Source organism: Orycteropus afer, unplaced genomic scaffold (assembly GCF_000298275.1).
Source record: "Orycteropus afer afer isolate SDZICR_OR568_19922 unplaced genomic scaffold, OryAfe1.0 scaffold00155, whole genome shotgun sequence".
NCBI classification, from domain to species: domain Eukaryota; kingdom Metazoa; phylum Chordata; class Mammalia; order Tubulidentata; family Orycteropodidae; genus Orycteropus; species Orycteropus afer.
In genome coordinates this window covers 3,572,089-3,590,286 of record NW_006921742.1, presented here as the reverse complement: position 1 = coordinate 3,590,286, position 18,198 = coordinate 3,572,089, and positions in this window count along the sequence as shown.

Genomic DNA, 18,198 nt, shown 5'->3' with positions numbered 1-18,198 from the left:
GGTTGAAACCCACCAGCCACTCCTCCAAAGGAAGGTTGGGCAATCTACTTACGTAGTGATACCACCTCAGAAACCTCAGGAAGGGTCGCTATGAGTCGGATCCAACTCCATGGCAGTGCATTGTGTTGCATTGCGCTGCATTATGATGTAACCACATAAACTAATACAAAAGGAGCAAGGATGTTTTGTATCTTGTAGTTCTGGGGCATTATCAGTGGAATATTTTTGTAAAATTATTTCACTGTTCCAGAGGCTAATTTCAAACTTTTTACATAACCAAAGTATGGGGTAAACAGGATGCTCTGCTATTCACCACAAGTTTGGAAGTTTGAATCTACCCAGCACTTCCACAGAAGAAAGACCTGGTAATCGACTTCCCTAAAAATTACAGCCAAGAGAACCCTCTGTGACAGTTCTACTCTGTCACTTGAGGTCAATGAGTCAGAATCAAACCCATGGCACCTAACAACAACATCCGTAAATTTTGGTCCTGACTATCCTTTTAAGAATCTGTCTGTGAGGATCTTTCTTCTTCCCCTGAATGACAGCTCTAGTAGTCTCGTACTCTCATTCCCTCTCAGGTAACAGAAAATCCTACTGTTGATTTTATAGGTAAAACATACTCTCAATTTGATCATTCAAATCTTACCCTTTCCCAGCAGGGGTCTCTCTCAGTAGATCAGGGCAAGCAAGCATCTTGGTTCTATTCCTTCTTTCCCCACTCACCCTCTTCCACACAGTTTGCATAGGATGGGGAAGGAGAGCAGGAGGGAGGCAGGAAATTCGTACTGGGCCGGTACTCGGGTAAGATGGTGTCATACTCTGGGCCTGCTGGATATTGAAGCTGACTTTCATGAAAACATTTGTGGCCCCTCATTGGGAATATTTGGCCATACTTCCTGGAACATGTTGTTGTTGTTGTTATGCGCCGTCAAGTGGGACCCGACTCATAGCGACCCCTCCTTGGGTTGCCAAGGCGGTATCACTATGGAAGTAGATTGCCCAACCTTCCTTCAGAGGAACATAGGCAACAAATTTTCTCTGAACTGCTTTCTTTACCCTCAACCTTAGTTTTCTTTCTGTCTACTCCATACAGACTCACTGTTGGGGTCCTAGCAACCTTCTAGGGAGACCTGTTAGGCAGAATCCCTTTTGAGACAACCTCAGGCCCACCTTTGTGCTGTGGATTCCACATGTGGCCTGAGATCCACCCACCTCATGGTTAGAGAGAGAACAATTACCCCCCAGACATGGCCTTTCTCTCCGTACCAGCAGCTGCTGTACCTTCCTCAGGTGGAAGTCTGTGCCAGTTCCCTGACACACACATACATCAAGCTCTGCGAGGTCCCAGGAAAGCCCTTCTCACTAGGCTTAGCGTAGATGCTAGTGCCCCTTGCTGTAGAAGGGTGGAGGCAGGACCAGTGTAGAAATCTCTAAGCAAATTCTCCTCACAAATATGTCCTCAGTCTCTTTTGTACCCTCTGTATGGATGAGTAGCTAACAAATCCTCAATCGTTTACTTTGAAACTTCCACACTGCAATAGCCATCACAACTCAATTTGGAATCTGATTCCTGTCATCTCTTGCTTTATCAGGAGCTCTGGTAGCATAGTGCCTAAGGCACTTGACTGCTCACCAGAAGGCTGGCGGTTCAAACCCACCAGCCACTCCTCAGAAGGAAGGTTGGGCAATCTACTTCCGTAGTGATACCGCCTCGGAAACCCAAGGAGGGGTCGCTATGAGTCAGGTCCAACTCAACAGCACATAACAACAACAACTACTTGCTTTATCAGTCCGTGCAGTGATTCTGGAAGCTACGCTGCCAGGATTTTTAATACCAGCAGGATTACCCACGGTGGATGGGCTTCAGCACAGCTTCCGGACTGAGACAGACTGGGAAGAAGGAACTGGAAATATTCTTCTGAAAAAAAGGCCAGTGAAAACATTATGAATAGCAGCAGAACATTGTCTAATATAGTGCAGATGAGCCCCAAAATATGACTAGGAAAGAGCTGCCTTCTCAAAGTAGATAGAATCTACCTTAATAATAGGGATGGAGTAAAGCTTTGGTGACCTTCATTTGCTGATAAGGCACAACAAAAAATGAGAAGAAACAGCTTCAAGCATCCATTATTAATTGGAACATGGAATGCACAAAGTATGAATCTTGGAAAATTGGAAGTCATCAAAACTGAAATGGAACACATAAAGATCAATATCTTAGGCATTATTGAGCTGCAATTGACTGGTATTGGCCATTTTGAATCAGACAGTCATATTGTCTACTATGCCAGGAATGACAGAGAAATGGTTTCTGGAAGTACAACACTATCAGTGATAGGATAATATCCATACAACTACAAGGAAGACCAGTTAATACTACTGTTGTTCAAATTTACATACCAACTGCTAATGCCAAAGTCAAAATTGAAGACTTTTTTTCACCAACTTCTGCTGTCTCAATTTGATCAGACATGCAATCAAAACACATTGACAGTTATTGGTGATTGGAATGAGAAACTCGGGAATAAAGGTTAGTCATTGGAAAATAAGACTTTGGTGACAGAAACATGACAGATATCACATGAAGGGATTTTGCAAAACCAACAACTTATTCATTGCAAATAACTTTTTTAACAACATGAATAGCAACTATACTCATGGACCTCAGACTCAAAAAGAAATTGATGCTTTTGAATTAGGACATTGGTGAAGAATATTAAATATACCATGCACTGCCAGAAGAATGAACACATTTGTTTGGAAGAAATACTGCCAGAATGCTGCTTAGAAGCAAGGACAGTGAGATTTCACCTCACCTACTTTAGACATGTTATCAGGAAGGACTAATCCATGGAGAAGGACATCATGCTTCGTAAAGTAGTGGGTCAGCAAAAAGAGGAAAACCTTAAACAAGACGGATTGTCACAGTGGCTGCAACAGTGGGCTCGAACACAGCAACAACTGTGAGGATAGCCCAGGACTGGGCAGTGTTTCTTTCTGTTGTTCTATTGCTGTGAGTTGGAACCCACTCAATGGCACCTAACAACCACAACAACATACATTTCAGTTAGGATTTACCTTTATGTTGTCTTGTTTTAAAGTCAAAGAGAAAAAACACAACTACTTGAGTATGAATTTTAAAACTCCCCAACTTTTATGTACCTTTAGAAAGTGTTACATTTGATACAAAATCAATGCCTTCATCCCCACCTTCCCCCAAGTACATCGCCCTGTTCCCTTCTCTGTGACCCATAGACCACACACACCAGAAATCTAGGATGCATGTTTAGGACTTCTCTTTTTCATCCTTCTACTCCAGCCTATCCTCCATATCCTGTTTATGCCCTAGTAATAAAAGTTTAGGAGCTCTGGTGGCATAGTGATTAAAACCTTTGGCTGCAAACTGAAAGGCTGGCAGTTCATATCCACCAGCTACTCCACAGGAGAAAGAAGAGGCAGTCTGCTTCCATAAAGATTTATGAAAAATCTATAGGGCAGTCTACTCTATCCAGTACGGCACTATGAGTTAGAACTGACTCGATGGTAGTGGGTTTGAATGAAGGTTTAAGGAGTCCTGGTGGCACAGTGGTTAAAGCACTCAGCTGCAAACCAAAAGTCAACATTTCTAACCCACCATTAGTGTAGTGCCTAAGGCACTTGGCTGCTAACCAGAAGGCTGGTGGTTCAAACCCACCAGCCACTCCTCGGAAGTAAGATTGGGCAATCTACTTCCGTAGTAATATGTGTTGGAAAGCCAAGAAGAGGTCACTATGAGCCGGGTCCAACTCGACAGCCCATAACTACAACAACAGCCATTTCATGAAAGAAAGATGTGGTAGTCTGCTTCTGTGAAGATGTACAGGCTTGGAAACCCTATGGGGCAGTTTTCCTCTGTCCTATAGGGTCGCTATGAGTCTGAATGTACTTCATGGTAGTGGGTATGTTTTGGTTAATGAGAGTTTGTCCCAGAACAATGTAACAAATGTGTCCATTTCCTCCCTGTTTCATTCTCTTCAACTCATCTCTGATTATTGAAGTTGGGGATCCAGTCTTGCCCCTCTGCTTCTCCACAGTGCAGCCAAAGAAAACTTATAAAATGCAAATATGATTGCATGTCCTTCCCCAGCTAAAAAGTCCACAAAGCATTCCCATTGCCTTTAGGATTGTCTAACCCAAGGAGGGGTCGCTATGAGTCGGGGCCGACTCGATGGCAAATAACAACAACAACAACAAATGTGGGCCATAGCCTCAGGAGCTTCCAGCCCCTACCTTTCTCCTACACTTGTTTCCTGCCCTTCTCTGCCACCCTCCAGAAACATGGACTCTTTTTTCTTCACTTGGCACAGTCACCTTACAAGAGCAAACTCTCCTTCCTCTTTCTTCCTTTTTCCCTCTGCCCCCACTCCCATTTTCTCCTCTTTAGTTAAACTGATTCCTCCTTCAAATTTTGGTTCAGATGTCACTTACCAGACCAGATCAGGGTACTTCCTGTTCCTGGATATTGTATTCTCCTTGAACATATGAAAAGTTTCATTTACGTATTTATGTGATTATTTCAGGGAAAAGAAAGGGAAATTATAATTAAGAGATTATAAGGGGCAATATACAGCAGTGTGATCTAGTTAAGGGAGCCAACACGGCTGCTGAGCACCCAGGCGTTAGCAATAGTGGGAAGCCTTTACAGGTGCTCAGTTTGAAGGGTGTATGTGCCATAGAGAGCCATCTAGAGTCCCCTCCAGGACTGAAGCATTCTTCCACCAGCTGCTTGATGGGGGTGGTGGCCAACAGGTGTCAGATGAATTCCTTTATGGATCTTGCCTTTGGCTGAAGGGAGCTTCCTCATCCAAAGACATGCCCCTTTCCTCAGAGGGACCACATCCAATGACTGGTCTGTGTAAAGGCTACAGGCCCAGCCCAGTTTCCCTAACTCACAAAAAAAAAAAAAAAAAAAAAAAAACTCACTTTCATCAAGTTGCGACCCTTCCTTGGGTTTCCAAGGTGGTATCACTATGGAAGTAGATTGCCCAGTCTTCCTTCTGAGCAGTGGCAGGTGGGTTTGAACCACCAGCCTTCTGGTTAGCAGTCAAATGCCTTAGGCACTACACCACCAGGGCTCCCTTCCCCAACTCAGAACAACTAAATCTACAGAGTCATCCCACCTACCTCTGCCCAGCCCTGCAGCCCTCACTCCCCGCCTCCCAAGGGCTGATACCAAGGGCACTCCCCAACAAACCTCCTGCAGGCAGAGTACCAGAGTCTGTTTACCAGAATCTGTTTCCCATAAAATCTGTGAAAATAGCCAAGGGGAAAAAAGTACTAATACAGCCTGGTAAGAGCTAGGTCACACATGAAGTGTATTCACTGCCAAAAATGTAGCACTGAAGCAGAGAGGGAATGGGAAATAAATACCCTAGCCTCTCCTCTCCTACCCGTCTATCACCTGCCTGTAGCCCCACTGGAAGAAACCACTGAGTTGTGTAATTCAGAGGGACCAGTGTCCTGGGGTAGAACAGAGCAGAGATTAGATGTAGTGGGGAGGAGTGGACAGAAATGGGTGTTAGGCAGACTAGTCCACACATTTTGCCTCTCAGCATTCATTCTTGCTCTTCCCTCAGATAAAGAACCTGTTACCTCCAACATCTGGGAAACACCCTTAGGTACTATCAGTCACAGGTGACATCAATTCAGTCATATTCTGAGCATGACCTAACTTGTAATGTTAACTGCCCTCAGTACTGCATATAGGGGAACAGGAAAGTGGGAGGATAAAGAAAAAAAATCAATTTGCATAAGATATGCACCCATCCCACCACTCATTTGTCAGTTTGTCTTACTGTGGTGGCTTGCTTGTTGCTGTGAGGCCAGAAGCTATGCCACCAATATTTCAAATACCAGCAGGGTCACCCATGGTGAACAGCTTTCAGCAGAGCTTCCAGACTAAGGCAGACTGGGAAGGAAGGGGCCATCTTCTTCTCAAAGAATTGGCCAGTGAAAACCTTATGATTAGCAGTAAAACACTGTCTGATATGTTACTGGAAAACTTTATGAATAGCCCTGAAACACTGTCCAATATAGTGCCGGAAAATGAGCCCCTCAGGTCGGAAGGCACTCAAAATACAACTGGGGAAGAGCTGCCCATCAAAGTAGAGTCGACTTTAATGACATAGATGGAGTAAAGCTTTGGGGACCTCCATTTGCTAATGGGACACGACTCAAAATGGGAAGAAACAGCTGAAAACATTCATTAATAATGGGAACATGTAATGTATGAAGTATGAATCTAGGAAAACTGAAAGTTGTCAAAAATGAAATGGAACAAATAGATATTGATATCTTAGGTATTAGTGAGCTGAAATGGACTGGTTTTGGCCATTTTGAATCAGACAATCATATGATCTACTGTGCCAGGAATGACAAATTGAAGGGGAATGGCATGGCATTCATCATCACAAAAAATGTTTCAAGATCTGCCATGAAATACAGTGCTGTCATTGATAGGATAATATCCATATGCTTACAAGGAAGACCAGTTAATATTAACCAAAAACCAAACTCACTGCTATCGAGTCAGATCCAACTCATAGTGACCCCTCCTTGGGTTTCCAAGGCCATATCACTATGAAAGTAGATTGTCCAATCTTCCTTCTGAGGAGTGGCTGGTGGGTTTGAACTGCCAGTCTTCTGGTTAGCAATCAAATGCCTTAGGCACTACACCATTTACACACCAACCACTAAAGCCAAAGATGAAAAAAATGAAGATTTTTACCAACTTCTGCAGTGTGAAAATGAACAAATGTGCAATCAAGATGTATTGATTATTACTGGTGATTGGAAACAAAGAAAAATCACTAGTAGTTGGAAAATATAGCCTTGGTGATATAAATGATGCTAGAGATCACATGATAGAATTTTGCAAGACCAACAACTTACTCGTTGTAAATATCTTTTTTCACAACATAAATGGCAGCTATACATGTGGACTTTGCCAGATAGATGCACAGGAATCAGATTGACTACCTCTGTGGAAAGAGGCAATGGAGAAGCTCAATTATTCTTCAGCCAAACAAGGTTGGGAGCTGATTGTAGAACAGACCATCAATTGCTCATATGCAAGTTCAAGCTGAAGCTGAAGAAAATTAAAACAAGTCCATGAGGGCCAAAATATGACCTTGATTATATCACACCTTAATTTAAAGACCATCTGAAGAAAAGATTTGACACTTTGAACGCCAGTGACCAAAAACCAGGCAAATTGTCGGATGACATCAAGAACATCATACATGTAGAAAGCAAAAGGTCAGTAAAATAACAGGAAAGGAAGAAAAGACCAAAATAGATGTCATAAGAGACTCTGAAACTTGATATTGAATTGAGAGCAGCTAAAGCAAATGGAAGAAATAACAAGATAAAAGAGCTGAACAGAAGATTTCAAAGGGCAAGTCAAAAAGACAAAGTCAATTATTATAATGAAATGTGCAGAGACATGGAATTAGAAAACCAAAAGGGAAGAACATGCTCAGCATTTCTCAGGCTGAGAGAACTGAAGGAAAAATTCAAGCTTCCAGTTGCAATATTGAAAGATTCTATGGGTGCAATATTGAATGATGCAGGAAGCATCAAAAGAAGACAGAAGGAATACACAGAGTCACTGTACAAAAGAGAATTGATTGGTGTTCATCTATTTCAGGAGGTTGCATATGATCAAGAACTAATGGTATTGAGGGAAGAAGTTCAAGCTACACTGAAAGAATTGGTGAAAAACAAGGCTTCAGGAATTGACAGAATACCCACAGAGATATTTCAACAAACAGATGCTATGCTGAAACAACTTACTCATCTATACCAAGAAATTTGGAAAACAGCTACCTGGCCAACTGACTGGAAAAGATCCCCATTTGTACCCATTCCAAAGAAAGGTGATCCAACAGAATGTGGAAATTATTGAGCAATATCATTAATATCACACACAAGTAAAATTTTGCTGAAGATAATTTTAAAATGGTTGCAGCAGTATATTGACAGAGAACTTCCAGAAATGCAAGCTAGATTCAGAATAGGATGTGGAACAAGGGATATCATTGCTGATGTCAGATGGATCTTGGCTGAAAGCAAAGAATACCAGAAAGATGCTTACTTTTGTTTTATTGACTATGAAAAAGCATTCAACTGTGTGGATCATAACAAATTATTGCGGAAAATGGAAATTCCAGAACACTTAATTGTGCTCATGAGGAACCTGTACATAGACCAGAAGGCTGCTGTTCTAACAGAACAAGGGTACGTTGCATGGTTTGAAAGCAGGAAGTGAGTGTGTCAGGGTTGTATCCTTTCACCATACTTATTCAATCTGTATGCTGAGCAAATAAGCCAAGAAGCTGTAGTATATGAAGAAGAACACAGCATTAGGATTGGAGGAAGATTCAACAACCTGTGATATGCAGACAACATATTATTGCTTGCTGAATGTGAAGATGACTTTAAACACTTACTGATGAAGATTAAAGAATACAGTCTACAGTATGGCTTCCACCTCAGCATAAAGAAAACAAAAATCTTCACAACTGGACCGATAAACAGCATCATATTAAATGGAGTAAAGGTTGAAGTTATCAAAGATTTCATATTACTTGATTCACAATCAACACCAATGGAAGCAGCAGTCAGAACATTGGATGGCATATTGCACTGGGAAAATCTGCTGCAAAAGACCTCTTTAAAGTGCTGAAGAGCAAAAATGTCTCTTTGAAGACTAAGGTGCACCCAACCCAAGCCATGATATTTTTAATAACGTCACATTCATGTGAAAGCTGGACAATGAATAGGGAGAACTGAAGAAGAGTTGATGCTTTTGAGTTGTGGTGTTGGCTAAGAATACTGAAAGTACCATGGACTGACAGAAGAATGAACGAATCTGTCCTGAAGGAAGGGCAGCAGCACTGTTCTTTGGAAGCCAGAATGGCCAAGACTTCGTCTCACCTACTCTGGTCATGTTGTCAGAAGGGAGCATTCCCTGGAGAAGGATATCATGCTTAGTAAAGCGGAGGGTCAGCAAAAAAGGGGAAGACCCTCACGAGATGGACTGACATAGTCACTGCAATAAGGGGCTCAGGTATAGCTATGATTGTGAGGATGACACAGGACCAGGCTGTGTTTTGTTCTGTTGTACATAGGGTCACTGAGTCAGAGCCACCTTGACGGCACCTAACTACAACAACAACATGCACCCACCTTGCAGCTAGTCATGGAATCAACACTGATAATCATAACTCCTTTCTTCTACTATCCATTCCATGTTCTCTTGGTTGTTGTTCAGCACCTGGCACATTTCTTAGTTAGGGTGAACCAAAACATCATTCCTGTGGGATCTATGCCCTTGGGACAGTGTTCCATCAACTATTTTGTATGGCAGCAGTCATACTTCCCCTTAAAAACTAAAACAAACAAACAAAAAACTTACTGCCATCAAGTTGGTTCTGACTCATAGCAGCCCCTCCTTGGGTTTCCAAGGCAGTATCTCTTCAGAAGTAGATTGCCCAGTCTTCCTTCCAAGGAGGGGCTGGTGGGTTTGAACTGCCAGCCTCTGGTTAGCAGTGAAATGCCTTAAGCACTACACCACCAGTGCTCCTTACTTCCTCTTAATAATCAGTCAATACAACCTCCTTCTTCCTTGCCTGTCATAGAGTGGCAAGAGGAATCCCAAATGACCAAGAGAGCAGTCTTAGTTTCTGTCTTAATGAAACCATAACTGTATTCTCTCAAAGTAGGTTCTTTCCTTCCAACAAAAGCCAACTGGCAAGGGATCCTGGGAGGTATTGCATAGGAATCAGCCTCCTCAGGCACAAAGAAAGCACAGAAGGATAGTGAATGGATCAGAGAAGTCAGGCAGCAACTAAAACATAACCAGCATGGTGAGAAAAAAGAAGTGGCTGCCTCTACCTGGGAAAGTAGAGGTTAAGAAGAAGGTGTTGTCAACAATCTAAAATGTGGAAAAGATTATAGATGAATTCTAATATAAGAAGTCAGTAATTAAAATAATTACACCATCTGGCAGACCATCCAGGTAGAGCTATCCAACAGGCAGCTAGAAATGTGAGCCTGATGCTCAAGTGAGAAGAGTAGGCCAGAAAACACCCTTGGGAGATGAGAAGTTCATAGAGATGAGAAGTGAAGCTCTGGAAGTAGATGAGATTTATATTCAATGAAATGTATTGACCACTGTCCTATGGGCTTTCATACAACTATCTTCATCTTCACAACAATGTTGTGGATTGACTTCATTTCTGAGATAAGAAAATTGTCTTAGAAAGGTTAAGTAACTTTCAAAATTGCATAGCAACAAGGAGCTCAGGTCACTCAGAATCATCAAAGGAGAAAGAGAGAATGGAAAAGGAATTGTATCTCTGAGCACCTCTTATGTGCTTAGAGCACAGAGATTGTGCTGGGAATTTTGTGCCTGTTACCTCATTTAATCCTCATATATTATAAAGTGAAATGTTAACATACCCACTTTATAGATAACTGTGAGGCTCAGTGCAGGTAAGTACCTTGCCCCAAATCACAAAGGTAGGAAGCAAGGGTCAGGCTTTGATCGAGGTCAGGCACCAAGATTCCTAATTGCTCATCTATACCATACTACAAGGGGGCCCAGAACACATTGAAAGGATGAGATAAAGAAGAACATCCAGAAGAAGAAATAGAAAAAGGTTGCTCCAAAAAGTCTGAGAAGATACAAAATAACATAATGTTTTAGAAGTCAAGAAAGGAGAGATTTTTAACCCCCACTTGGGAGAGGTTATAATGTCACAAGAAACACAATGGGTTCTATTCCAGAACTGCTACAATTTGGCTATGAGACCTTATATTAGTCACGTAGCTTATATGGGCTTCTCTTGCCTCATGATAAAAAACATAGATGCTTTTTTACCAACAAACTTACTTGTGTTCATACTCATCACTACTTCCACTTCAAAGTGGAACTTCAATTCTATCCAAGACAACCTATCCACGTGTGCTTAGGATTCCATCGTTCCTGCATCCTCCAAACCTTGCTTCAACAGCTACCCTTTTTTTCTATCTTCGATTTCTCTTTTTCTATTTCCCACTTCAGCAATTAAAATATACTCAAGTGTCTCTCATTAAAAGATTAAAACCTTCCTTTCATCCTGATTTCCTGTTTAACTTACCACCATCCCTTTTCCCTCCTTCCCGTCACAGCCAAGCTTCTGGAACACTCTATGTTAGAGGTCTCCAGGTCCACAAACCAACCTCTTCAGTCTGCTGATATTGCCAGTGGCTCCCCTCTTGCTGTGATCCTTGATTCCATGCTGCATCTCACATTATCAACGATTTTATTTGCTGGACACTTTGTCCCCTGGGTTTCTGACATGTTGCTCTTTTTTTTTTTTTTTTTAATGGTGAAGATTTACAGAGCAAATTCACTTTCCATACAGCAGTTTACATATACTTTGTCTCATGACATTGACCACAGTTTACCACACTGCAACAGCTCCCCTGCCACTTCCTCCCCATAGTTACCTCTTCCCAGTGTCCATCCCTCCATGGACTCATGCCCCCAAGCTGTCTCCCTGTGCATAGGCAGCCCATCTTTCTCAATGATTATTCTCTCCAAGGAGTGTATCTACCTCAGGTAAATGTTTAACTCATATGCCTGTCTTCTGTTTGACTGGAAACCACAGGTGTTTCCAGTCCTGAAAGGCAACTAGGGGCCATAGTCTCACCAGGCTCTATAGGACCAGCAAACCTGGTCCTCCCAGATTTCTTTTTTTTCTTTTTTCTCCAAATGATTTTGAGTTTTGTTCCACATTGTTCTCCCTCTCTATCAAGGGTCTCCTACATAGAACCCCTTCCAAGTGGATGACAGTGGTAGCCGGGCACCATCTAGTTCTTCTGGTCTCATAGTCGTATAGGCTGCAGATAGGATGGTGTACCAGTTGCTAGGACTAATTGTTTCCGTGAATTTTGGTTTTCTTCATTCTTCTTTGTTCTGGATGAGGAGAGACCCATTGTTGCATCTAGATGGCAGCTTGCTAGCTTTTAAGATCCCAGTCGCTACTCGCCAAAGTAGGAGGTGGAACAATGTTTTGTATAGTATGTTATGCCAATGGAGCTTGATGTCCCCTGCGACTATGGTCCCAAGCCCGCAGGTTCAACTACTCGGTCCCTCTGGGTAGCTGCCTGTGACCAAGCAGTGACCATATACTGCTCTTTTTAATTCACTCCACCTCCTAACTTTTTGGGGCTAAAAGCTACGAATACACTCTCAGGAAAAGGCACATACATAGAAAAAGTGGCTTTCATTTTCCCAGACTTCTTCCTAAGGCTTGTGAGAGGCCTAATCAATGCATTCACACAATTATGTATTTTTATAAAAGTTACAAAAGTCAATTGTTTGGGTATGCTTTTTCTTAAAAAGGGATTCCAAAATTGTATAAACTCAGGCTGCTTGAAACTTGGATCTGCCCCTTGTCTCAATGAAAAGCAAGTCAGCAGTTTGTTTTTCTCCAAATTAGGACTGTAACTACAGCAAACCAGATCTCTTCTGTAAAACGCTGCTTTAATTGCATAAGACTGAGAAAGAATGTGTGTGTATTTGGGTCATTTATATTAGGCTATTATTATAGTAATATCAAATATAATCTGGAGAAAAAGATTTTTAAAACCATTCTAATAAGTTCAACTGTAATTTCAATAATTACCTTTTAACTTCTATTTATAAGTTAGCTAGAGGTCACATAACCTAATAAACTAGAAAAATGTGGCAATAAATCAATATACAATTAAGATTTCATAGACATGACTAGATTTTTTAAAATTTGTGCCCCTAAAGTTAAAATAATGTAACTTCACCAGAATCTCTCCCTTTTAGAATAGCTAATATAATAAAAAATTACATATCCCTTATGACCTGTTGGTAAGGAGACTAAGGTCCCATCAAATCAGAACATTTACAAAATTTGAGCATTTTTCAACCAAGAACACCCTTTCTGTAGTTCACATCCAGCAATTATAATCTCAATGATATTTGCTAAACTTACTACCAGAAAGTTAGAAGGAAAAAAGGTAGTTCCCAAGACAGCTTAGCACCCAAAACCACCTAGATTTTTGTGGTCTATAGTCAACACCTGAAATTATACTCAGAAGCAATCAAGCAGCCAAGAGAAAATGTAGAGTATAATTCTGAGCAAGTTAATAGTTTTGTTCTTTGTGGCTGTGCCCTCTAGCTGTAAAGTGGTTCATTTTCCATGATCTGCAGCAACCAGATGGTTCCTGAGTGTGTGTTGCAGGCAGCCAGTCTAACAATCAGAAAGACCATCTAGCATAATGCCCCAAGAAGCTATCATGAAGAATAGCATAGTGGGTAAAACAACAACCAAAACAAAAACCCATTGTTATCAAATCACTTCTGACTCAAAGTGACCCCTGTATTACAGAGTAGAATTGCTCCACAAGGTTTCCAAACCCAAACCCACTGCTATCGAGTTGTTTCTCAGTCATAGTGACCCCCATTAGGTTTCCATGGTTGTAAATCTTCATAGAAGTAGATTGCTCCATCTTCCTTCTGTGGAGTAGCTGGTAGGTTTGAACTGCCAACCTTCTGGTTAGGAGTCTAATGCTTTAGGCATTGCCCCACCAGAGCGCCCTTCCATGGGGTTAATTGGGTTTAATAGTTATGGAAGCCAGCAGTTGGGCCTTTCTTCCACAGCATGACTGGGTGCGTCTGAATGCCAATCTTTATGTTAGTCGTCAAGCACAAACCATTTGTGCCACTCAGAGTCTTGCCATGGTAAGTATGCACCCCTGCATATCTGTTGGTAACAATAACATGACAATTTGGTAAATGAACACTGACTATATATTGCTCAGATGACCTGGCTTACAATCAGTCCTTTCACCTGGGTCAATTTCCATGATGCTTCCTCCAAGCCACTTATACTTGAATTGTGGTACTGAACCTGCAGTGAAAATAAAAAGGTAGAAAGAAGTGTTTTTGCACTTTGAGAGTGAAAGATTAAGTCAAGGGCTGGCAAGCTGTGATAAGAGTTTATGTGGTGCACAGATGCTTCATTAAATATTAAGAATGTCATGTTTTTAAATGATCTTTTAATGTTTTTCTTATCAAGGAGAAAGGCTCAATTTGGTACTAAATCGACAACACCTTCCTAACTCTTGCCCATCTCCATTTGTCACCAATGAGTGTTTTTAAAGAAAAATATTAAATGAATGTGATATCAGACTTATGGTTAAACTACAGGTCCCAGTTATCCAGTCAAACACTAATCTAGGTGTTGTAAAGGTGTCTGTAGATAAGATTAAAGTTCATAATCAAGTGATTTTAAGTAAGGGAGATTTGTTGTTGTTACGTGCCGTCGAGTCGTTTCCGACTCATAGCGACCCCATGCACAGCAGAACGAAACACTGCCCTATCCCGCGCCAGCCCCACAATCCCTGCTATACTTGAGCTCATCATTGCAGCCACCGTATCAATCCATCTCGTTGAAGGCCTCCCCCTCTTTCGTCGACCCTCCACCCTACCAAGCATGACATCCTTCTCCAGGGAATGGTCCCTTCTTAAAAGGAAAACCTTATGAATAGCAAAGAAACACTGTTTGGTACTAAAGGGAGATTATCTTTGTTTATCTGGATGTGTCCAGTGTAATCACAAGAATCCTTTTAAAAGGAAAGAGGGAAACAAGAAAATCAGAATCAGAGAAGATGATGTGACAGTGAAGCAGAAGTCTAAGTGATATGGCTGAGAGTCAAGAAATGCAATCAGCCTCTAGAGGCTGTAACAGACAAGCCAACAGATTTTCCCCTGAAAGCCTCCAGAAGGAACTAGCTCTGCTGACACCTTGACTTTAACCCCTGGGAAAATGATTTCAGACTTCTGATCTCTGGAACTGTAAGAGAATAAATTTGTGTTGTTTAAAGCCAGTAAGTTTGTAGTGATTTGTTACAGCAGCAATACAAAACTAATACAATAGTCTATGATTTTTGCCAGGCTGGAAATGACAGAGTAAGCCAAGCAAGAATCGAGGTAGTACCTGGTTACAACAGCTGCCTAGAAACTCAAAGGTCAAACTATTTATTAGATGATTTAGAGGGAATAATACTCTCTCCTAAATTTTGAAACATGTTAGAATATGCCTGTTAAAATATTATTGATGGACAGTTGGTGTTCAATACACATCTGGGGAGTAGATGAGGGGTGAGTGACAGGAAGAGAAACATTTCCTTGTGAATGTGCTTTGGGTCTTGTTTTCCCCTGCAAGGTGGATGCTTGCCAAATGAAGATGGCCTCCTGCATCAACAGAAAAAATACAAAGGTAGCCTGGTCACATTTAGGAAGCAATCTTAGAACTGGAGGTTTGCTGGTTCAAAAACCTCTCTATTGTTGTTAGCTGCTGTCGAGTTGTCTCTGACTCATAGTGACACTATGCACAGCAGAACAAAACACTGACCTGTGCCTACCTCATGATCTTTGCTATACATGAGCTCATCACTGTACTCACTGTGTCTATCCATCTCGTTGAGGGCCTTCCCTTTCTTCATTGACCCTCCACTTTACCAAGCATTCCTTCTCCAGGGAATGGTTCTTTCTGACAACCTGACCAAAGTAGGTGAGATGAAGTCTGGCCATTCTCACTTCTGAGGAGTATTCTGGCTGCACTTCCTCCAGGATAGATTTGTTAGTCCTTTTAGCAGACCATGGTACTCTTAGCATTCTTCTCCAACACAACAATTCAAAAACATCAACTCTTCTTTGGTCTTCCTTATTCATTGTCCAGCTCTCACACGCATATGAGGCAATTCAAAACACCATGCTTGGGTCAGGTGCACCTTAGTCTTCAAGGAGACATCCTTGCTCCTCCTCACTTGAAAGAGGTGCTTTGCAGCAGATTGCTCGATGCAATATGTCGTCTGATATCTTGACTGCTACTTCCATTAGTGTTGATTGTAGAGCCAAGTAATATGAAATCCTTGACAACTTCAATCTTTTCTCCATCCACTGTGATGGAGGATCAGAATGACTCAGGATACAGTTCTTCAATCAGGACAGCCTTTTCTCAGCTATGCCTGTAAGCAGGCCTCTCTCTGGTCCTCAGCCCCTCAGGCTGGCCTCTGCCCTGTGCAGGCAAATGCCACAAAGGTCTTTGCTTCTGCCAGTAAATGCCTGGAGGCACCCCGTTCCACCAGCAAGCCTCCTGCCCGAAGGTGTTCAGCACTTTCACTCCATGAGGCAGTAAGCCTAGCTCTGTCAACAAGTGGACAGAGGCAACCCTCTATGCCAGGAAGCTCCTGCCTGAAGGCTTTTAGCTCTCCTGCCCAGTATGTTGGCACACCCACTATAACCACCTTGTTCCATGGGCTAGGAAACCCACCATGGTCATCTCATACCCATCTCTGGGTTCTGCTACTGCTGCTTCTCTGCTGCCAGGAACATTGGCCAGGAACCAGGGCTTACCAGTTTGAACTGGTTCAGTCATAGCTGACAAAGTGAAATCAGAAGACATCCAAAATTTTAAAATTTGAGGGGACAGAAATGATAATTGAAATGACAAAAACTGTAAGTTGAAGCCCTGTAATGGGAGATGTGAAAAAGGCAAAATAAACCCTTTCAGAAGCCTGACAAGGGAGATTGGATTACTGACAAACTTGCCGAGAGCAACACACATTCAAAGCGGCACTGTTGGCCACCATCTTTGAGCTGAGCACTGCTGTTTCCCACAGTGTGGGCATGAGATTTGATTGCTATACAATGTGTATGCTGCCATAACGCAGAGATTAAGTTTCTAGCAGGACTATTGTTGTTAGGTGCCATCAAGTCAGTTGCAACACATAGTGAGCCATAGTGCCCAGTCCTGTGCAATCCCCACAGCCATTGCTTTATTTGAGCTCATTGTTGCAACCACTGGATCAATCCATCTTGTTGAGGGTCTTCCCCTTTTTCACTGACTGTCTACTTTACCAAGCAAGATGTCTTTCTCCAGGGATTAGTCCCTCCTGATAACATGACCAAAGCATGAGAGATGAAGCCTCACCATCCTCCCTCCTTAGTACTTAAAGCACTTACTGATTAAGATCAAGGACTACAGATTTTAGTATGGATTATATCACAATGTAAAGAAAATAAAAATCCTCACAATTGGACCAATAAGCAGCATCATGATAAATGGAGAAAAGATTGAAGTTGTCAAGGATTTCATTTTACTTAGATCCATAATCAACACCCATGGAAGCAAAACAAAAAACAAACTCACTGCCATCAAGTTGGTCCTAACTCACAGCGACCAACCCCTCCTTGGGTTTCCAAGGTGGTATCTCTATGGAAGTAAATTGCCCAACCTTCCTTCTGAGGAGTGGCTGGTGGGTTTGAACAGCCAGCCTTCTGGTTAGCAATCAAATACTTTAGGCACTACCCCACCAGAGCTCCCATGGAAGCAGTTATCAAGAAATCAAATGACGTATTGCATTGGGCAAATCTGCTGGAAAACAAACAAAAAACCTCTTTGAAGTGTTAAAAACTAAAGATGTCATTTTGAAGACTAACGTGCACCTGACCCAAGCCATGGTATTTTCAATCGCCTCATATGCATGCAACAGCAGGACAATGAATAAGGAAGACTGAAGAAGAATTGATGTATTTGAATTATGGTGTTGGTGAAGAATATTGAATATACCATGGACTTCCAGAAGAATGAACAAATCTGTCTGGGAAGAAGCATTGCTACAACCTGTAATTTTTCCTGTTCCTATTGCCCTAGCTCACTCAAATTTTGAAACTTCTAGTCTGTTCCAGTGTTGCTTCCTTGGACATGATTGAACTGGACTGAAGTGCTTTGAGTCCCTGTCAGGAAATAAGCCTAAATCTCCTTTATGGAAGGCAAGAATTCTACACTTGACAGCCACTGCCCCTCTCTCTAGCCCATTGTTGTTGTTGTTGTTTTTGTTGTTGTTGTTATGTGCCATCAAGTCAGCCCTGACTCATAGCGACCCCTCCTTGGGTTTCTGAGGTGATATCACTACGGAAGCAGATTGCCCAACTTTTAAAATAAAACCTCCATTTTTTTTTAAATTTTATTTTTATTTGGGTGAAGATCTACAGAGTAAATTCACTTTTCATACAGCAGTTCACATATACTTTGTCTCATGTCATTGACCAAAATTTACAATGCA